The following is a 22797-nucleotide window of genomic DNA, read 5'->3' on the forward strand; positions in this document are numbered from 1 at the left end:
TGATCTCATCAATGTTTATAAATATGTAAAGGGTGAGTGTCGTGAGGATGGACCCAGGCTTTTCTCAGTGACGACCAATGATAGGACAAGGGGCAATGGGTACAATCTGGAACACAGGAGGTTCCACTTAAAATTGAGAAGAAACTTCTCATTAAGGGTAGCAGAATACTGGAACAGGCTGCCCAGGGAGGTTGTGGATTCTCCTTCTCTGGAGACATTCAAAACCCGCCTGGACACCTTCCTGTGTAACCTCATCTAGGTGTTCCTGCTCTGGCAGAGGGATTGGACTAAATGATCTTTCGAGGTCCTTTCCAATCCCTTACATTCTGTGATTCTGTGATATCTGCCAAAGCAACTGCAAGGGGATTCTGGAGGGCAGGGATATGTTGGGGAGGAAAGAAGTAAGGTACTGTAGCATGTTTCAAAGGTAAGGATCACAGCGAACCCCTGTCCTCACTGATTACAGCAGTATTACAACTCTCCTCATGTGATTTACTTTTGCAGATCATAACACTTAACGAATGTACAATTGCTGACAAGAAGATTGAACATTTTTCAGAGCAGAGCCCATTCTTAGGTCATATCCTGTGCAAGTTTTGTTGTCATTGAATAAATAAAACGTTAGACATGATACAAAGGGATCACATTCATTACAGAGTAAACAACATTCAAGGTTTTAGTCCACAGTGCTTTACAGCTGTTCTCATCGTGATGACACTATGTTAAACCATCTTTGTAATGTAAGATCTCACTGTTATTCTATCCTACTTCTAATGGGAACTGTGAGCTCTCTTGTTAGTATATACGTACCTTTTGTAACATGGAGCTCAGATAAGTATTTGTCAATATCCTCAGTCCCTTCTTGCCTCCAAGAATTGTCCACATGGCTGTTATATATGTGGTTTATAAGCAAAGGAAGGCAAAAGCTAGTTCACCCATTCTAGAAAGAACACACTCAGCACAGCATGATATAATAAAAAATCAAAGTATGAGTGATTTTAGCCACAATCCAGCCCCTCTAGAATGGATTGTGAGAAAGATCTAAATTAAGAGCCACATTCAAAAGATAATTTTGAAAAAGCTACTAGGTATATGGATCAAGGAGTTAAATATAGTGTGGTCATGAGTAAACTAATACAGTCACAGTTGTCTTCTTAAATATGCCCAATGAAGTGGAAAAAAGAAGATAGATGTGTTCTTTTACACCTTCTTTATGCTAAAACAATGACTGAAAAGTCTAATTTGTTGAGTTAACATGGTCTTGGTTTGGGTGCACTTCCAGTATATCACCCAGAGTACTAGATATAACAACTTGTATTTCAGAAAAATAAAAGCCATTATTTTCTCCCATAAAGATCAAGGCAGATATTAGCAGTCGGGGGTCAAACTTGTCACTGTAGTTTCGTCTTAGCCAACAGTAAAGATAAATTGATAATGACGGGTGAAAGGTAAGGAATACTGCCACTCTGCCTGGCTTGTAGTGTCTGATCTTTTACATGTTGAACATAATACATTTTCACCATGTCATTTACATACTGTATTTTAGAGAGTCAGGCAGCTGTTAAAATCTTCAAAGTAACTATAAGAATGAGAAATGTACATTGCCAAGGTACTCTGTGGCCACTTTTACATGAATAAATTTGCAGAAGATATTGATTTTAGTAATGTTTTAGTAATAAAATACTGTTCCAGTAGGAGTAGTATTTTTCCAGTTGGAATGATATATTTCAAGGTACATTTTTTTTTTTTATGCTGCCTACTGCCTGGACTGTAAATATTCAGCTAGATTGTAGAAACACATTTCTCTTGCTTCTTAAGCCTCATAGACTCAAAGAACAATGCAACTGAGTATAATTTGGAATTATTTGATTTAGGATAAATAACTTTCTATAACTCTAGTTTCTTGATTCATCAGGTATGCTATAGAAATAGGCAAGTAATCAGGTAAAAGTAAGAGCTTCTATATTAGTATAATCAGCAGTAGTACAACAACAGAAATACCTCTAACTGAAGGAAATTAGGTGTGTATGAATACAATACTACAAGATTCTTCCATGAAGGCAAGAAAAGTAGCAAAATATATATTGGACAGCAACTTCATGGACAACAGCAGTATTAGTCAGTGGCGGTGTAGAAAATCACCACTTACTTGCTACATTTCTCCACAGAGTGTCTCGATCTTAATTTTTCACATACTTGAAACTATCTCTAATCCCTTTAGTTACAGCTTTCTAAAGGAATGGAATCATATGAATTATTCTTATCACCTCTTAAATATCTCAAATCAAGTATTGCTGCGGTATTTCGTGCTCAGAGTTATGTGAATTAAAAATCTTATGAAACTATAATAGGAAGTATAGGTCTAATTCTTATAAATTGTACCTTGGTTCTTTGAAGATCACTTTTCTATTAATGATAAAATTGTTTGAGGTTACATTATAATGCTAGGGTGATAAGTAACTACTAGTTATTTGTGATTTCCTGTAACTGAATATTCCGATTACAACTTTAAATCACTAGCTGCTCTGGCATTAGATGCCCTTGATGGCTTCTATCTATTCCTTCATATATTTTATGCATTTTAAAATGCTGTTTAGTCCATGGAGTTAAACTTAGAAATTTTTCTAAGTAGAAATTGGATAACTAATTTTCTTCCTTGGATTTTTTTTTGTCTCAATCCAGAGAATGCAATAAAGAGTACTTTGACTTATGCCTACAGCTTTGGACTTTGGAGGGAACCTAATTTGAGAATAATAAAACCTGTATATATTCTTGGTGTTACCGTCAGTGACAACCTGGGTACTCTTCTGACTAATCACTGTTCCAGTGATTAGCTTTTCATCCAAGGTTATATAATTAATAGCAAATGACAATATTGGAAAATAAAATAGTTACCAGGGTACCAATCATTTAAGCTCAAGTATGAGTAAAGGACTGTGGGAGATGAAGACTCAGTGGACCCTTGGTAACACAGGATATTAACAGAAGGAAAAGTAACCTTTACTCATAGAGGTCATGTGGAAAGCTGTTTGCAACATTCAGTCAGTAAATTGTTAGTTCTTTGCTTTGTTGATTTACTTCACCTTCTCTTACTTAAAATAAAATTTATCTAATCTTGATTTGAAGACCTTGAGTGACTGAAAATCCAGCATTCCTAGAGACGTTATTTTAGTTATTTATTATCTTCATTGTTAGAAAATTTGTACCTTATTTCTATTATGAACTAGTCTAACTTCAGTGTCCATTAAGCCTATTCTTCTGATAAAATACAAACCTGTCTACTACCAGAAAGATATTTTCCACATACGACTGATAAGATAATCCAATTAGTTTCCTTTTGAGGACTTGACTAAAATTATTTACTGTGCCACTTAAAAACTAGTTTTAACACCCTAGATAATTTTTGTTGCTGCTTCTGAAATGTTTCAAGCTTGTGATTACAATTTTTATGGTTTGTCAGTGGCAAATAGACACCAAACCCAACACAAACGTAGCTGCATATCCAAAGCCAATATTGCCTTGACATTTTCATACTGAAATTTTCTAAGCATTTCTTAGCATCTTTTATTCAGTGTCAAAAAGTGAAGTCTCACGTATTTTTGGTTAGATTGAGAGTACCTCAGACAGCTATTGAACAAGGTAGGAGCTTTCAGATCCTCAAAGCTCAGCAGCCGTCTGAGTAATATGCACTCACTTTTTCATAGGGACACCCAGCTCTCTTTCAGGGTAGATGAAAAATTAATCTTAGTCTAAGTCATTTCAGTGTTATTACTGCCCAGCAGTTAGGACCTAGCTTACCTCTACGTCCTGTAAGAAGGCATAAACTAGCCATATGTTCACTTTTAATTCTTGGAGAACCTATTTTGTAGTCTTAAAACACAACTGGCTGAGCTCAGCCAAATAAAGAGATATTACCTTTCCTGCTGCAAAGTACTTTTTACCCAAGTTCAGCAGTAAAAGTTGCAGAGTTAAGTTCCATCTTTGCATTTTAAACTGAAACCTACTTCTCCTATCATTTACAGCTGCCCTTTCAGCCCTTCCTTCCAGAACTGATCAAACTTTGCTTGAAATCCTTGTACATTAAGAACATATGGTATAAGGAAACTTAATTACAGTTCTCTTTATGCTAACATTTAACATTTAAGAATACCTGAATTTCTTTCTCTGCACAAAGATATCTTACCTCCTATAAGAAAAAGAAATGCTCTTTCATATCTCCAGACTCTATTTCTTTGCCATTTATTTATTCCACATAAAGCAGAACAACTTCAACAGACATGTTTGAAATTAAACATTTTCGATAGTTTGTCTTCTCCTACCACCCCACTTTCTTTCCCTCCAGTACTGTATAACATTCTGTAGGTGGTGGTGCCCTTGCAAGATTTCCTTTCAGTGGAGGATGGAACCAAACCTGAACCTGTCAGTACAGTAACTGCTTTAGTAATAGTGCTTCTTCCATCTGTACAGGGTGTTTCAAAAAGGTGAATCCAATTTGAAATTGCTTTACTTTGAAATTGGGTCCATCTTTTTGAAACAGCCTGTATTTCATTGCTGAATAAATATATCTTTGTATTCCAAAAATAAGATGGCGAATGAGGGCCCAGAGAAACTGTGGAATTTCCATCCTTGGGCAAATTCAAAAATCAGCTGGAAAAGGCCCTAAGTAATTTAATCTACTCTCAAAGTTGGGTACATCTTCAAAATTGGCCTCGCTTTGGAGAGAATGGAGAATGATACTATCTCCAGAAATCCATTCCAACCTGAGTAATCTTACAGTTCTACAAAGCAGGCCTAAATCTTTGGAAGATTCACTTGTAATCTATCTGTCTCCTCACAATTTTACATTGGTGAGGGAGCCTATAACCTTATTCAGAATTTAGCGCTAGCATGAAACTCTTCATGAGCATTGCTCCTAAATACTTACAGAACCTACGAATCTCAATCAGGTCATTAAGTAACTGCTGGAAGTCTAAGAGCTAGGACCTGAACTATTTTGCACTAACACAGATTTTTCTTTGTTTATTTATTAAAATTGGAAAGGCTTTTTCAGCTGTACAGATTTTGGATTAAGCTCTCATACATATAAGTGGAGCTTATGTTTTCATATTATAAAGCTATGACTTTATTTTTATCCACTATTGAAATACATTTTGCTACTCTACTATGGTTGTATTCTTCTTAATTGCTTTTATTTATACTTCGTATTCTTTCAAAAACAAAAGTGAAAATTAAGAATTCTTCTGTTCCTGTATGGAGAAATATGAATATATAAGACCTTACCAAATTTTTTTAAAATGACAAACACCATCTTTTTATTCATTATCATGATTATACAGATCTGTGGTATGGAATTGTTTTGGTTGAAGGAATACAATAATTTTTATCCCTTGCCAGTTGAACGATGTCATTAAAATACACCAGGATCTGTCATTCTCCAAGGAAAAATTTCACATTTGTGAAATGTGATTACCTCAGATGAATCAGTCATTTCACACACTTGAGAGAAACGTAATTGTCACCTAATATGTGATTCTTTTTCAGTTTACATTACCTTAAAAAAAGTCTTAGGGAATAGACTGCCTTAGTTCATTGAATTATTGGGTATACTGCTTCTTGTTTAGAAACCACTTATACAGAGTTAGCAAAAGTAAGATTGCTTAGACTGCAAGCTGCGAACTTTTGAAATTTCTGCTTCATTAAGTAAAAAAGGCTTCAGAGTGATTCAGGCTACTGGATAAGGGAAGCTACATCCCTGGAGACAAATAAAGGAATGGAACAGCATCTAGCTGAAGGCAAGAAACAGAAGAATGCTTTGGCTATTGTCAAGGACTTTCTCCAGCATCCCAGTTGCAGGTGCAAAATAGCAACTGATGGACAGCACTTAGATTGATGTCCAGGCTGGACATTCAGGCATAAAAAACTACATTCAGAGGTAAGAAACAGCCCACCTGATGAAAATTAAGAGATTCAATAAAGAATGGGGAGATCGCAGCTGGGGAGACCCAATTTAGCAGTTGGCTGAGCGACATACAGCAGGTGGGAGGCTTGGATTAAGGGGGTATAATTTTCTCAGGTTGTCTTTATTTGAGATCCCTCTTCAGGATGCACCCAGCTGGAGCTGCTTTACACTGTACCTCATAAATAAATTATTTATTTTAGGGGAATTTCTGGAACCTGTGTCTTAGACCCTGCTATGGGAAACCTAGGGAAAAAACTTCCTTTACGAAACGAAACAAGCATTAAAGCCTACTGTTATTTACTCAGATGTGATTTTCTTACCTTGGACCAAGGCAACATACAGTCACGTTGCATTGTCAAATCACCCCACAGAGACATATGTGAAATTACTTTACAAGCTCTCATCATATTGTAGCTGTCAACACTATATATTTTGTTTCTACTATATAGAGTCCTTGTTTAATAATAATAGATATTATTTAACCATTGCTACTTAGCTTACTTTCAGGTTTTTTATTTCTAAAAAGGCTGCACTCGGATGCTCTAGAATACTAGACTTCATAGAACTCACATGTAGGGAACTTCTTTGATGTGACAACTTGGAGGGTAAAAAACAACCTTAGCAGGTAATCCGAAAGGCTGATTCTCCCAGTATAACTCATTAGAGAAATCAAGGACTTGTACTATTCTGAATCTGTGATAATACACTGCTTTTTCTTTTTTTTTTTTTTTAATGTATATTTAGAGAATATTTTATTTTCCTCTAAAAATAAAATTTTTGACATTAACAATGACATTTTTATTTCAGTTTTTGACCATAACATATTTTTTTCCCATTTTTATTGTGGCCATGTAGCCTACCATCAGGAAAATGTCTATATGTTCTTTTCATTCACAGGAGATAAATGAGCAAGAGGCAAGAATGTAGAATACAGAATCATTCTGCTGTTAGGACATTTCAGTATTAATCGCATTATTGAGAGGATTACAATTCAGGTACCAAAAAATAACTTCAGGCTGGATGTTGGTATGAATATAGTTTGATTCTAAGCGTATTATATATAAATCTTTTGGTTTTCTTCCCACCAGACTGCTATATCTTTAGGCTTTTTACAGTAGCATCAGTGTTGTATTAGGCTGCCTCAAATATTTCTAGCTTAAGTAAAAATTGTACCCCTCCAGTAAACCATATCAGTTGTTTATGTTAAATCATTCGAAAAAAATCACTCAGTGTCCAGAGGGGCTTCTGAGTCTCCGTCCTTGGGCAGGTTCAAAACACAGCTGAGCAAGATCCTGAGTAACCAAATGCAACTTCCTAGCTGGCCATGCTTCAGTGAGGAGGCTGGTCTGGCCACCTTTCACTGCTTCCTTCCAGCATAAATTATATCAGGATTCTCTTCCATGATGTTGAAGTTCATCAAGTTATCAAAAGTTTATATTGAATTTATATTATATTTTTGAATAAAGACACTACTTGAAAGTTAAAGTAATTTCTTATATGTTACTTCAGTAAAATTTCCCAAACAAGACCTTCTAAATATTTTGGGAAAAAAAAAAAAAAAAGAAAAAAAGAGAAGAAAAAAAAAAGATCTCGTATACTGGTAAATTATGTGGCAATATTAGATTCCTCTAAATTCTGATATTAAAGACAGTAACCTCAATCAAAAAAAAAAAAAAGTGTTCCTATTATATAAAAAAGATTCAGGTTTTCACAGAAATCATTCCCATAAAGACAAAATTTCAAAAACATAAACCATAACCTGTCTTGTTTTTTTAATATTTCTGTACTGTAACCAACAGAAGTATCTATAATCTAATTACGCCAAAAAGAGCATATTATTGGATTTCACTTTCATTGTTAAGAAGTCAGCAAGAACATTCTGACATTTTCAAAATATTAATCAATATACAAAAAGGCTAACAATAGATTTATCAGAACTGGTGACTTCCTAGAGAATACTCTTTTTTTGATCAGTATCTAAAATGTCAATTGTTAACCAGGTCTAGTAAGAATCTAATAAAAACTGAGCTGTTGCCACTTATACAAGACAGATTTATAAATACCTACTGCAGCAGAAATTTAGGTTCAGCCTTTTACACATATCTAGACTGCATGAAAGTCACCTCTCCTTCAACATGCAGTCACTGACAACCTAGAAGAATCAAATAATGTAAAAGTGAGCTCCAATTTCTGCTGCCTATCTCTGTTGATAGTCTTTAAGACTTGAAATCCTAAGGACAGAACTACTGCTGTTTACTTCTAATGGAATTAATTTTGCATATTTTTCCTCATAATTAGAGGCATATAGATGTCATTTCCAATTATGCTTTGTGAGGAGATGAAATAGAATAGATGAAGACATAAAAAAGATGATGAATAACAAGTGTGTAAGAGTGAATGATCCACATTTCACAAATGTCCCTCTTTACGATGGATAATCTTATCTGGTCCATATTTGCTTGTAAGCCTGGCACTGTCTGACTTCTTTTACTGCAAAATATTGTTGGGAATATTGAATTGTGAAACTGAAATGCTAGACAAATGATTTAAAATCAGAGAATTGCTTTCACCTTAATTAAAGATGATTGCACAATGGTTTTGTCCTCATTTTGCCTCAGTATTCTGTTTGTCATATGTATGGATGTTTGAAGCTCTATAGTTGCTAGCAGCCCTAGGCAGGCTCAGCGCTGCCTCGTGCCATAAAGGCACAGGAAAGCGTGCCTGCTCAGGGAAAGCTACTTAAAAAGGAGCTCATGGAGAGCCATGGCCTGATTCTTCAAGGACCAGCAATTTTTATCTGAGGCAGTTATTCACGTGCATAAATGCTTGCAGAAACCAAATAGCAACAACAAAGGACCAAGACAGGGCAATAAACAGAAGTGGAGATACATAAAAAATGCCAGCAGAACGGTTTTGCTGTGCACCTTACAGCTAGATGTGTGTCCAAACTCTGTGCCTCTGATATTTGCAACAGAAAAAGGAAGACAGGACCTCTAAAAACATTTAGGTTTACATAGCTAAAACAGGTGAGCAGCCCTAGTATTTTAGTATGTGTGTTGTGATCCTGTCTGTATTAAGGAAAGGCACAACAGCAGAGAGAGGGAGAAGTAGATTTGCAGATGCCATGACCTGCATCATTGTCTTGCTGCACTGTTCAGCGGTAATAGAGCTGTTCCAGGGCTACTGGAATAGAGGAAACTAGTCAGGACCTCTTTATGGTACAGGTTGGTCAAATATTTTATTATAACTGCTGACATTTGTTGCTGATACGCATATAATATGTAAGATGCTTTGGGACGGATGGAGTCAAGTTTCAGATATGTTTTTTTGTTCTTTTATTGTGAGCAGATCATATTCCTGATCAATGAACATAAACACAGGAGGGATAAAAAGGTCCTTTTGTATGTTAAAGACATTTCCTTCTTATTTTATTATTTAAGCCAAATGTAAATTCATTGCAAGATTTAAGACTTAAAATTACTTTAAAATGTATAACAGTCTTTAGAAAAAGCAGTTACTTGAGTTTGGTGTTATCTTATTCTCTGCTGTCAAGTTATTGGAATTAATCAGAAGGTGGGAGAAGTAGAAAAGGTAAGCTATTTCAACACAGTGCAGTTTTCTTGCTCTCCTGTTAAATTGTGAAGATGAATTTAACACGCACACACAAAACCTGAGAGCTTTTATCTGAACTCCTGCTATCCTGAGTTGTAGCAACTTAGAAGGTCCTGTCAGCAGAACTAATGGAAAAAATATTTGGCAAGATAGACTACAATCGCTGAAAATAAAGAAATAATAGAACTACTTTCATAAACTTCACATTAAATAGTAGAAAAATTATCATCTAACCATGGAATTTCATACACATATTAAGATCCTTAGGATTTCATGTATGTAGGGTGGCCAAAAAAGTGGATGGAGTACAGTGTTGATTATAGATGAATTTCTACATGTATATTGATACATATGTTGGGACACTATGAAAAAAAAATGAAAAAACCAGCAAAGCCAAACCAACTCAAACCAAAAAAACAAACAACAGCAACAAATGGAAAACAGAAACAAACACACAGCTATTCATGTCCTAAGAAAACCAAAGAAAGTGAGAAAAGGATAACTTGCTTGACAGGCGGGATTTAAAGGATAAACTGGTATTTAGAGGGAGACCTTGCATAATGCACAGACAACTCTCCTGATGAGTGAGACCTACTGTGTTTGGAGAAATTGGAGTGTGTTTATTTCCATTTTGTCATTAATCCCTCTTCATAGAAACAACCAAAAAGATTTCATTTTAGCTCACTGTTCAGGCTAGAAGGAAAAAAAAAACAAAACAAAAACAAACCGCAACAACAACAAAACAAAACAAAAACCAACCAACCAAACAAACAAAAAACCCAACCAACCAAACAAAATCCCCAACCCCCCCCCAAAAAAAAGACAAAATGAACCAACAAACAAACAATAACCCAAACCAAACTAAACAAAAACCAAAACCAACCAACGAAACAAAAAGTCAGAAAAGTATCACTGTAAAAAAATTGAAGGACCCCTTTGTGCCTCTTATGAGGGAAACACACCTTGTACCAAACTGCAGAAAAGAAAAGCTTTGTGACAGGATTACACAATTCAAAAGCTGAATCTCAGTGTACAAATCCTATTTATAGACATAGTAATTTCCGGTAAAAAATTATTTTTCGTCTTTTTAAGCAGAGCAGAACTCAGTGATAGAGATGTCTGAAGACAGAATTGCAGACCTAAACTGTCACCCAGGAGTTAATCTTAGCTTGAAAACAACTTTCTGACAGGATTTTACCATAATGCAGCTGTGTTTACGCATCATTAGGTACCATTATCCGTCCTCCAATTTAGCAGTATCGCAAGAGGGGAGACTGTGAACAGGGTAAGTGCAATATAAAGCTTTTGACTGCAATATGGCTCCTGAATTTCTCAAAAGATGTTTCAAGAGCCATGGAAATATCCAAGAGGCATCAAAACCTACTAATTGCAATAAAATCTTTCAGCCCTGGATACCAGCTTTCTCTGCTATGTCTGTCACTACCTCAGCCTGTAATTCCCAATTAGTTACAGGTTTCTGTTAGAACATCAGCCCCAGATGTATTCACTGGCTGTGTGTCTAACCATTTTATTTTCATGTGGGATGAGGTATCCATTTTAGAGTACCACATGCAAGATATTTGAGAGAAATTTGAGCTTCTAGTTCTTGCTAAAGGTGGGGAGGACCTAAATATACTTTTAAATCTGACCATTTGTCCTGGATTGGGATTTTTGTTGTTGTTGTTAGTTTGTGGTGGGGTGGGTTTTTTTGTTGTTTTTTGTTTTATTTTTGGGTTTGTGTGCTTATTTATTTATTTATTTATATATTTATTATTTATTGTGGCGCAGCACCTCTGGTTTTGAATGAATTGAAAGAAAAAATAGAAAAGAAATCAGAGGTTTCTCTTGAAATTTTTTGCTGGCTAAAAACTATTTTTCAGTTGCAAATCAGTTTGGAATAATTGTTTGACTGCTCCTCTACACAATATTTCTTCATAAAAGCCATATTAAATGGCTAGCAGAGAGTGATACATGTACCTTCAGGGCAATTTTTAAGCTGAAAAATCCTGAATGGAGTACTTTGGTCTTCTTCAACAGGTCACCCATAAAACACCCCAGAAGTTCTTTCCGATATTTCTCTTTTCTCACTGTTTGTAACATCATGACATTATCTTTTCTCTTATGAAAGACCTCTGTTTTGTATAGCTGTCAACAGGTTTGTTTGTCAGCTGAGAAAAGTTTGCCAAATTTCAGGGTCACTGCTAAAGATGCTCCTTTTTTTTTTTTTTAAATCCCAAAATAAATGTAAGACTCAGTTTTATTAAGAAAATATAATTCTCTTGGTTTCTTTCTGCTGGTAAAGTGACAGCAACATTTGGTTGACAATAGTGCACTGGAACAGAAGGAAAATAGACTTTTGAGGAAATGAATTCTGTCACTGGAATAAAATAGACTTTTAAAAAAATCCTTCGGTTTACCACAAAGCAACTTGTCTGCAAAAAGACATTTTTTCCCTCAAAATTAATAGTTTGTCTAACTTTGTTCCACTTCATCTGGCAGCCTTCTCTAATGGTTGAAGTTTCACCCCATATACCCTTCTAAGTCACTAAAAAGACTTAGACTCTTATTTTCCTGAAGGAATATAGTTAGCAAGGCTTCCTAGACATATTAAATTTGACAAGTGAAATTTATTCGGTCATTTGTGATATTCTGGGATAATTTCTGAAATGTACTAAGTGAGGAAAAAAAAAAGTGAATTAGCTACTCCTGTGCTCCCCTAGTCAGGTATACAAACATATGTTATATCCAGGGTATTGTTTTAGGAGATCAAACACAGTTCTACACCATACAGGGACACAATTTCTGAGAAATCTTCAAAACCCTGATATCAGAATGTTGTTATCCAGCCATATGGAAATTTACGGCATTTTTTTTTTTCTCTGTAGGTATGGGCAATTGCATGTGATAAAATAAAATTAAGCATCAATGTTTTGTACATAAATTGTCCTTCGGTGATATTATAACCACAGAAAGGAACAGGAATAGATTTATCTGTATTCCCATCTTCACCTGATCTATTGATGCTTCATAAATTGTTACTGTTTCTCAGGAATGGCAAACCAAGGAGATTTTTCAAGCCAGCTTCTGTAATATTAGCTGCTTATTATTCAGTCTTGAATTCAGTCCTTCATGTGAACCTTCACTCTAGAAAATCAAGCCTTATGTCTCCAGTACTAGATACCCAATGGAAACGACAGCAATTACGGTGTTTTTGAATATTTGCATAGATTTTTATTCACCAAAAACTCTTGCTCAGTTTTTCCATTTGAACAGTGTTGTATTTCAACTTCCTCTGATATGTGCTTAATTAATAACCACAATGTAGAATTTATGAAAAGTGAAAGGAAGCAACTCTGAAAATTACAGATAGCAAACATTCACACAACTTGACCAGCCAAGCTGGAAGGCAGAGATGGTTCTGAGGCTGACACTACCTGCAAGCGTGCCCCAAAATATTTCACTTGTATCATTACCTAAGGGTACCATTTCATTTTACCTATAAAACACTGAAAAATCAAATACCGCTTCACCTGATACCAGAGTTTTGTCTCATTTCCCCTCATATACTGAATCACTATGAATTCTATTGGGTTGTTTTTCCTCATGTTGCCTTCCACCAAGGTTTGTCTTTGAGCTTTAATGGTTCCATGAGTTTCATGCTTAGTCAATCATCTAAAAAATCCCTGTAAACACATCTACTTCAAATAAGCTTTCCATTACAGTCCCACCACAATTAGGGAAAGAAGTAAAAAAGGTGTCACTGGGTACCTGACCACTGCTGCCAAAAATTGTAACTTCAGTTCCTTTATTTGAGCTCTCAACTCTATCTCACCTATATGACAGCTGGTAAGAAAGATGCATTATACTGATCTTCATTAGATATGTAATATGAATTATCCTGGAATATATGTTGATGACAATTTGTGAGAAAAATCCAGGCATATTATGAGGCTTTTATACATAGAGTTCATGTACTCCTAGACGGTTCCCAGTAAGATTATTTGTTAATCTGATAAGGCCACTTAAGAGCATTAGCAAGTGCCAAAGGTTTGATAAATTACAGTAAATCAGGTTACACTTCACAAGATTATTAAAACAAAGGCACTACAGTGGGAATTACATTCACTAAATGTTTACAATCAAATACAAATATAATTCAATATATTATACCAGATTAAAAAAAAACCCAAACAACACTATCCTAAAGAAAAAAATGCACTCTACAACTCCATCTGATATAACACACAAAGATATAATCTGCAACTCTGTCTCTTATGTAACATTATTTTATCAAGAATGTAACCAGAACCTCTGTTCCCAAATGTGCATTGCAAAACACCAAGCAAGGAGTTCAGTAAACACAGAAGCAGTTTCAGGACTCATACAAGAATAAACCTATTGTTGTGAGAACAAATATAGCAGTAAAATACTTGTATTAGCATCAAATCCGTAACAAAAAAGTGAAGTTCCAGATCAATATCTTTTATGACATTACCATGAAACAGATTTTAACCGTGCCAAACTTTTTTCACCTGGCTAAGCCTCTCTCAAATTAGTAGAAATACTGAAATGAAATACTAATTAAACAACTGAGATATGCTTCACAGAGATAATTTCTTTTTTGAGTCCTATTTCTGAAAGTTCACCACTTCTTAGAGGTATCAGGCATGGAGAGCTCACATCCATCACTAATCATGAAAGGTCTAAGAATTCCAACAGGTATTCCCACTGAATTCATCAGTATAGTCTTAGTTTTGTTTTAGCAGTGAGAATCAAATTATACAATGTAACTGAGCAAGTTTGTGCTATTGGTAGTAACAACACAAGGACATAAGAACAAAACTATTTATAAAATAAATGTACAAAATGTACAACATGAATAATATAGAACAAAAGGAGTGGGATTAACCTCACTTGACTCCTGCCATCCCAAATCCACACTGCATGTTAATTCCAACAGTTTCGCGTGTCTGTTTAACAAGTGAATGTAGTGCTGCTGAAACTGCTTGTCTCCATTGACTACAAGAGCACTTAAATGCTGTGAACTTAGAACAGGCACCTGACTTTTACTTAACATCAAGTGAGACGACCTTTTTCTTAAGTTTCCAGTGAAAATTCACTGGATGGGTCTACTGAAGAAAACTAAAATATGAACAGAACATGGAACTGATATGCAGAATTTTTTCAGCTGTGGCTGAGATAATTTATTGTTCCTCACTGGAGCTACATGTAAAAGTTCTAGGAAGACCAGAAATTAGGTACATAAAAAGTCTTTGCAGAATGGACCACATATTCTTCAGCTGAACACGAATTTATCTCATAAATCTATATTAAAATGAACACATAGATGCAAATCACAGCTTCAAAATTGATGTCTCTAGGCAAAGGTAAAGTTTTTTCTTGGAAATTTTTTTTCAGTGAAATAAACAATTTCTCTACCATACTGTATGTAAGAATAGAGGAACTCATCAGAACTCAAAAAGTCACCTGCTTTGGTTAGATTATTGTTTGGTACTTGACAGCAAAATCATAGAAGCTGGAATTAAATAAAATATATGTGTCTTTACTTCTGCTTAAATTTTGTTGATTAAAATTAATTTTAATAATATGTTTTGAACTGGTCGTATTGTTATGAAATGTTGTTTCAGCAGCCTTGGAGTAGACTGAAGACTTAAAGTTGTGTAACAGCAAAATTAAAATTCCAGATGCTTTCTTTTCAGATCTAGGTCTCAAAATGAAAAATAATTGATATGAAGTGTTGTCAAACGGAAAAATATTTTTGTTTTTCCTGCTACCACCAAAAATCTTGCAAATGAACGATGTATTCAGGATTGCTGTATTTAAGGGATTTGTTTCTTCTTTTTCAGAAGTTTGAAAGTCACTAAGAATGACAGGACTCACTTCAGCATCCGCTCTTCCTAAAGCTCCATCCACACCTTGTGCCCCTAGGAACATTATCCAGAGCTGTGTATCTGCAATAAAGGCTGGAAAGAGGAAAGAGGTCATCAACAAATTTTTTTAAAATCTATAATTAATTAAATAAAATAGATTTAATAAATATAATTCTGTAATCCAAAGTCTTTTATTTTTATAACAGCATATAAATATTTTCTACAAGATCTTCAATATTTTTATTTTTCACTCTGAAGTGGAACAAAATAAATGTCAGAGTAGCAACACATCAATTCCTGATCAACACATTTTAGAAGTGTTACAAAAAATGGCCCTTCCTCCAAAGAAGCATAGTGGTAAGCTTACAGTTTGTGTTGGTGCAAACACTCTTCTGAACATCCTGGACTTTGTAAGACTTTTTGTCTGTAAGAACCATTCTCTATACATAATACAAAGCTATTGAAAATTATATTATAAATTCACGTTGTAATATATTTATCAAAATCATAAATTGTTTTACAATCTGCCATCTTTATCTAGGCAGTCGTGACTACAGTCAACATTATGTCAGTTTAGCTAAGACAAAAAAAAAATCTATGTGCAAGTTAGCCTTGATCTAACACTATGAATTAACATTTTGTTTGTCTTTTAATGAATTAAATATTTGTAAAAGATAGTGTGAAAAATTAAATACTTCAATAAATCTTTTTATTAGAGAAAATTAATAGGTAAAGTTACAACTCTAAAAATGTTATAATTGCATTAATGCAATTTATTTGAGTTATATTGCTTTCCAAAACCAGTAAGTTTGTCAGATGTGTTTTTATAAGATTCTTTTAAACATATAGCATGCTGTTGCTATAATATTGAGCCAAACTAAATTGAATCATTTATCTTTTCAGAGAAAAGCTAAATAGGACCATAATAACTGAGGGGCATAAAGAAGTATTAAAAGCACTTTATTTAACAACATCAATATTCCTAGCCACATCTTCTGACACAGATGTGTGCTACAGGCTTGCAAATAAATGCAATTTTTAGTTTTATTAAAAACCAAGTCACTTTAAGGAAAAAAAAAAAACAACGATATATTTACTGAAGTAATTCAGAATAAATGTAACGGCAGGAGAAAAAGAAAGTAACAATTAAAAAAATATCAAACTTTTATGATTTTGAACATGCATCAGAATTATTCCATAATTTGAGGAATTTTCCAAGTCAAACAGGTATTTTGAGGAATTTAAATGGCCTAGATATTCTCTAGCTTATTGTTGCCATTTACACTCCACAGAGCACATCAGCGCATTATTTGACCCAGCCACACAAATACATAAAGACTGATTTAATAAAGTTAGCTGTTCCAGGGCTGGTGAGCCTTCCCAAGCTAATGAGGAGGTATTTCAACTGCATAATTGAATAGATATAATCTTTTCCAGTCACAAAACTCATAGTTCACTTCCTGCAAGGGATTTATTCATGAGAGTGTCAGGGTGTGTTTCAGCAAAAGCTCTAGAGTCACTATCCTCATACCAGAAAGAGGAGACATCTAAACAAATTGCCATGTTCCTGGGATACTGAAGTTTTAAAAATTCTCAGGTAGAATAAAATAACACTGTATTTTTTAAATTAACACTAAATAGCTGAGTGTGGTTGATCCTTCTTCATATGTAAATATTTATTTCACAGAATCACAGAATTGGCTAGGTTGGAAAAGACCTCAGAGATCATCAAGTCCAACCCTTGGTCCAACTTCAGCCCATTTACTAGATCATGGCACTAAGAGCCATGTCCAATCTCAGTTTAAAAACCTCCAGGGACGGTGAGTCCACCACCTCCCTAGGCAGGCCATTCCAATGCCTGATCACTCTTTCCGTAAAGAACTTCTTCCTAATATCCAGCCTAAACTTCCCCTGGCAGAGTTTAAGCCCATGTCCCCTTGTCCTATTGCTAACTGCCTGGGAGAAGAGACCAGTTCCCACCTGACTATAACTTCCCTTCAGGTAGTTATAGAGAGCAATGAGGTCACCTCTAAGCCTCCTCCTCTCCAGGCTGAACAACCCCAGCTCCCTCAGCCTCTCACCATAGGTCATGTGCTCAAGTCCCTTCACCAGTCTTGTTGCTCTTCTCTGGACCCGCTCCAGCACCTCAGTATCCCTCCTGAACTGAGGGGCCCAGAACTGAACACAATACTCCAGGTGTGGCCTCACCAATGCAGAGTACAGGGGAAGGATCACCTCCCTTGTCCTGCTGACCACACTATTTTTGATACAGGCCAGGATACCATTGGCCTTCTTGGCCACCTGGGCACACTGCTGGCTCATGTTGAGCTTGCTGTCAATCAGTACCCCCAGGTCCCTTTCTGTCTGGCTGCTCTCCAGCCACTCTGTGCCCAGCCTGTAGCGCTGAAGGGGGTTGTTGTGGCCAAAGTGCAGGACCCGGCACTTGGCCTTGTTGAACTTCATCCCATTGGAATCAGCCCATTTTTCCAGTCTATCCAGATCTCTTTGCAGAGCCCTCCTGCCTTCCAGCAGGTCAACACTGCCCCCCAACTTGGTGTCATCAGCAAATTTGCTGATGGTGGTCTCAATCCCCTCATCTAAATCATCAATAAAGATGTTAAACAGGACTGGACCCAACACTGACCCCTGGGGGACACCACTAGTGACTGGCCGCCAGCTAGATGCAGCCCCATTTACCAGCACTCTCTGGGCCCGGCCCTCCAGCCAGTTCTTAACCCAGCAGAGAGTGCACTTGTCCAAGCCATGGGCTATCAGCTTTTGAAGGAGTATATTATGGGAGACAGTGTCAAAGGCTTTGCTGAAGTCTAGATAGATCACATCTACAGCTTTCCCCTCATCCACTAGGTGGGTCACCTGATCATAAAAGGAAATCAGGTTGGTCAGACAGGACCTGCCCCTCCTAAACCCATGCTGGCTGGGTCTGATCCCTGGTCCATCCTGGAGGTGCTGTGTGATTGCATTCAGGATGATCTGCTCCATCACCCTGCCAGGCACCGAGGTCAGGCTGACAGGCCTGTAGTTGCCAGGGTCAGCTTTGCAGCCCTTTTTGTGGATTGGGGTAATATTTGCCAGTTTCCAATCATTTGGGACCTCCCCAGTGAGCCAAGACTGTTGGAAGATGATGGAGAGCGGCTTGGCGAGCTCTTCTGCTAGCTCCCTCATCACCCTAGGATGGATCCCGTCTGGTCCCATAGACTTATGAGGATCCAGATGGCTCAGTAAGCCACCAACTATTTCCTCTTGGAATACAAGGGGACTATTTGGCTTCCTATTCCTGTCAACCATCTCCAGAGGCCAGTTATCCTGAGGGCCATCTGTTTGACTGGTAAATATTGAGGCAAAGTAGGTATTAAGTACCTCAGCTTTCTCCTCATCTTTGTTAACTATATTTCCCTCAAAGTCCAGTAGAGAATGGAGGTTTTCCTTGCCCCTCCTTTTGTTATTAACATATTTAAAGAAGGACTTTTTATTATCCCTAACAGAATTGGCCAAATTAACTTCAAACTGCACTTTTGTTTCCCTGATTTTTTTCCTGCACGATCTAGCTATTTTCCTAAATTCTTCATAGGTAGCCAGCCCTTTTTTCCACAGTCTGTAAACTCTCTTTTTATTTCTGATTTCCTTCAAAATCTCCCTGTTTAGCCAAGCCGGTTGTCTTCCCTGTCGGCTAGCCTTTCGGCGCACTGGTATAGCCTGATCCTGTGCCCTCAAAACCTCCCGCTTGAAGTATGTCCAACCCTCCTGGGCCCCCTTGTTTTTAAGCATTGTTTCCCAGGGTATGCTCTGAACTAGACTTCTGAATAGGCAAAAATCTGCCCTCCGGAAGTCCAGTGTAGAGGTTTTATTGGTGGCTCTCCTTGCATCTCTAACTATTGAAAATTCTATTATTTCGTGGTCGCTATGCCCCAGGCGGTCGCCAACCACTACATCTCCCACCAGCCCTTCTTTGTTTGTAAACAGTAGGTCTAGCAAGGCCTTACCCCGGGTAGGCTCATTTACCAGCTGATGAAGGAAATTGTCCTCTATACACTCTAGGAAATTCCTAGACTGCCTCTTCTGTGCAGTATTGAGCTCCCAGCAGATATCTGGCAGGTTAAAGTCCCCCACAAGAACAAGGGCTGTCGATTTTGAGACATCTGCCAGCTGCTTGTAGAATAATTCATCTCCTTCATCATCCTGGTCGGGTGGTCTATAACAGACACCCACAAGGACATCAGCCTTGTCGGACTTGCCCCTGATTCTGGTCCACAGGCACTCAACCTTGTCACTACTGACCTCAAGTTTAACAGAGTCAAGAGACTCTCTAACATATAAAGCCACCCCTCCACCTCTCCTGCCCTGCCTGTCTTTTCTGAAGAGCCTGTAGCCACCCATAGCAGCACTCCAGTCATACGAGTCATCCCACCACGTTTCTGTGATGGCAACTATGTCATAGCTTTCCTGCTGCACGATGGCTTCCAGCTCCTCTTGTTTGTTGCCCATACTGCGTGCATTAGTGTACATGCACTTCAAGTGGGCTGCTGATTTCACTCTTAATTCAGGCTTTTTGTCCTTAGGCTGATCTTTGGAGAGCCCAGTTTCAATCCCTTCCCCCTTCAAACCTAGTTTAAAGCCCTCTTGATCAGTGCTGCCAACTTATGGGCTATAGTCCTCTTGCTCTTCCCAGAGGGATGAAGCCCATCTGATTTCATGAGACTAGGTACCATGGAGTTTGCCCCATGGTCAAAAAAAACCAAAATTTTTATGGTGGCACCAATCCTTTAGCCATCTGTTAATGAGATGGGCTTTTCTGTTTCTCTCTTTATTTGCCTCCTCATCCATTCCGGATAGCACAGGAACTGAGGCAAATATCACCTGTGCTCCTGTCCCATGAACTGACTGACCCAGTGCTTTAAAGTCTTTTTTAATTGCCCTGATACTTCTTCTGTTAATGTCCTCACTGCCAGCTTGGACTACTAACAGGGGATAATAATCTGTGGGCTGAATTAGCTCCGGCAGTCTTCTATTGATATCCCTCACCCTGGCCCCAGGAAGGCAGCAGACCTCCCTGTGGGATGGGTCTGGGCGACATATAGGGCCCTCTGTTCCCCTCAGAAGGGAGTCGCCGACTACAACCACCCTTCTTTGTTTTTTCCTTATAGTTGCGGTTGTAATTCTTTTTGTAAATGAGGTCTGTCTAGGAGGCTCTCCAGGCAGATCTTCTTGGCTGTTCTCTGATGGACTTTCTGGGTCCAGGGCCTCGTATCTATTTGTTAAGGGCACCAAGGGTGGTGATGGTGTTCGAGAGAGTGCTCTTTTGCCTCTCCGATCAGGGACCCGTTTCCATTCCCCCTCATCAGCTAGTTCTGCTCCATCCGCCTTATGGCAGGAAGGATGGGGCTTCACCATCTCTGGTTGCACACCCTTAGGAGCCAAGAGGGTTTGACTCCACCAGTCAATTTCCACTTCACTTTCCCTAATGCTCCTTAGTCTCTCCACCTCTTCCTTGAGCTCTGCCACTAGGCACAGTAAGTCATTGACCTGCTCGCATCGTACACAGGTGCCTCCCACACCATCCTCTGGTGCCAATGCCAGGCACAGACACTCTGCACAGCCAGAAACCTGGGTGGCTGCATCCTTCTTGGAGGGTAGTGTCTGTGTAGACACCTCCTGTGTAGACACACTCTTTGTATCAGCAGCAGCAACAGCTTTCCTTTTTCTAGAAACCATTACTGCCTTTATTTAAAAACAAACAAACAAACAAAAAAGACCACCCAAACGAAATGAAACCCCCAACAAACTCACCTAAAAGAGCTGGTTGTGTCCAGCCTACCTGCACTGCCACGCCCCAGTCTGTGTCACCAGCAACAGGTGAGAGGTCTAACAGCAAGGGGGAAACAGAACCTCTGCACCCCACTGCACGAGCTACCACCGTCGTTGCTGCGGCAGAGCGTGGGTAGCACCCTCCTGCCTCACAGGCTGGCTCACCTCCCAGCACCTGGTGGGCAGCAACGCGTCGCTGCCCTCCCACAGGCTTTTTCAAGGCAAAGTGGAGGGGGCGTAACCACCGTCACCGTGGTAACGCCCACGCCACGTCAGCCGCCTCCGCAACGGCTGCCGGGGGCTTCCGGGTAGCGAAATCGAAAACGAAAACGCGACCTGAAACCCCTTTCTTTACCCTCACCCACCTCTGTAGCGTCGAGATTTCGCTCGCACTCCGGTCGAGCTGGCTTCAGGCAGCTGATCCCAGGAACTCAAGTGATAGCCAGATTATAAAGTTGCATTATTTTATAATCACTATTATTATTTTATCAGAAAATATTCATTGAGGCAATGTATACACTGAAGTCTTGTCCTACCTTTTTTCCCAAACTCACAAAAGGGTCACTGCTTCTCTTTGATAATTTTTAAGCACCTAAAATTTACTACCAAGATTACCCTGACTTTGCTTTGTATTAGTTTAAAGCATGATCTTCTCAGTCTTATTTTTCTGGGAAGAATAATTCTCTTACAGGTCATGATAAAAATAAATGTAGTAAGCTGATGGCCAAGTACAAGGATTGTAAGACATGCACAATTTGATATAGAACTGTTTAGTAACAGTAAAATTATATTTTATTAAACTAGTACCTTAACAGTAAAACAGTTAATGGAGGAAAAGCAAAGAAAAAGAAGGGCTAATACAGATCTCTGCGCCTTTATATTTACCCTAACAGCTATACTTGTTTAATAAAGGACCCATTCTTGGTTTATATGTAAAGGCTGTTTTGCTGTCAATATCCAGCAATGTTAAGCTAGAAGGATCCCTAGAAGAGGTTTTCTGGTTCATTCATACGAGCGAGGTAAGTCCAGCCATATAGATGTATGTCTCAGCATTTACTTGTCTATTGTGTCTGTGAAGACTTACACAGAAAAATCATTGTTAATCTCCCCAGAGAGACTATACAGAGGTTGGCCTTCTTTCTAGTTATGAAGTTTTTACTAGTACTTTGTCTGAGTCTTCATTACTGAAACAAAATTCCACTATTTCTCTTACAAAATTGAGACTTCTTTCACATACATCTCCTCTACCATTTCTTCTTTAGTCTAAACAACCTTGAATCTTTAAGGTTTTTTTCTGTAGGAAATATTTTCTGAATGTCTAGGAGTTGTGTCCTACTGAAATGCTTTCAGGTAGTCCAAGTCTCCCTCAGAGTGAGGCTAGACTAATGCTTTACACATCTTGCACAGGACAAGAATATATTGCTTATCTCAAATTGTTCTTCATTCTGTTTTCCAGGATGATGTTTGTCCTGCAAGACAACAGTGCCGCCTCACATTCAGTTTATGATCCAG

Source organism: Patagioenas fasciata, chromosome Z (assembly GCF_037038585.1).
Source record: "Patagioenas fasciata isolate bPatFas1 chromosome Z, bPatFas1.hap1, whole genome shotgun sequence".
Classification (NCBI taxonomy): Eukaryota; Metazoa; Chordata; class Aves; order Columbiformes; family Columbidae; genus Patagioenas; species Patagioenas fasciata.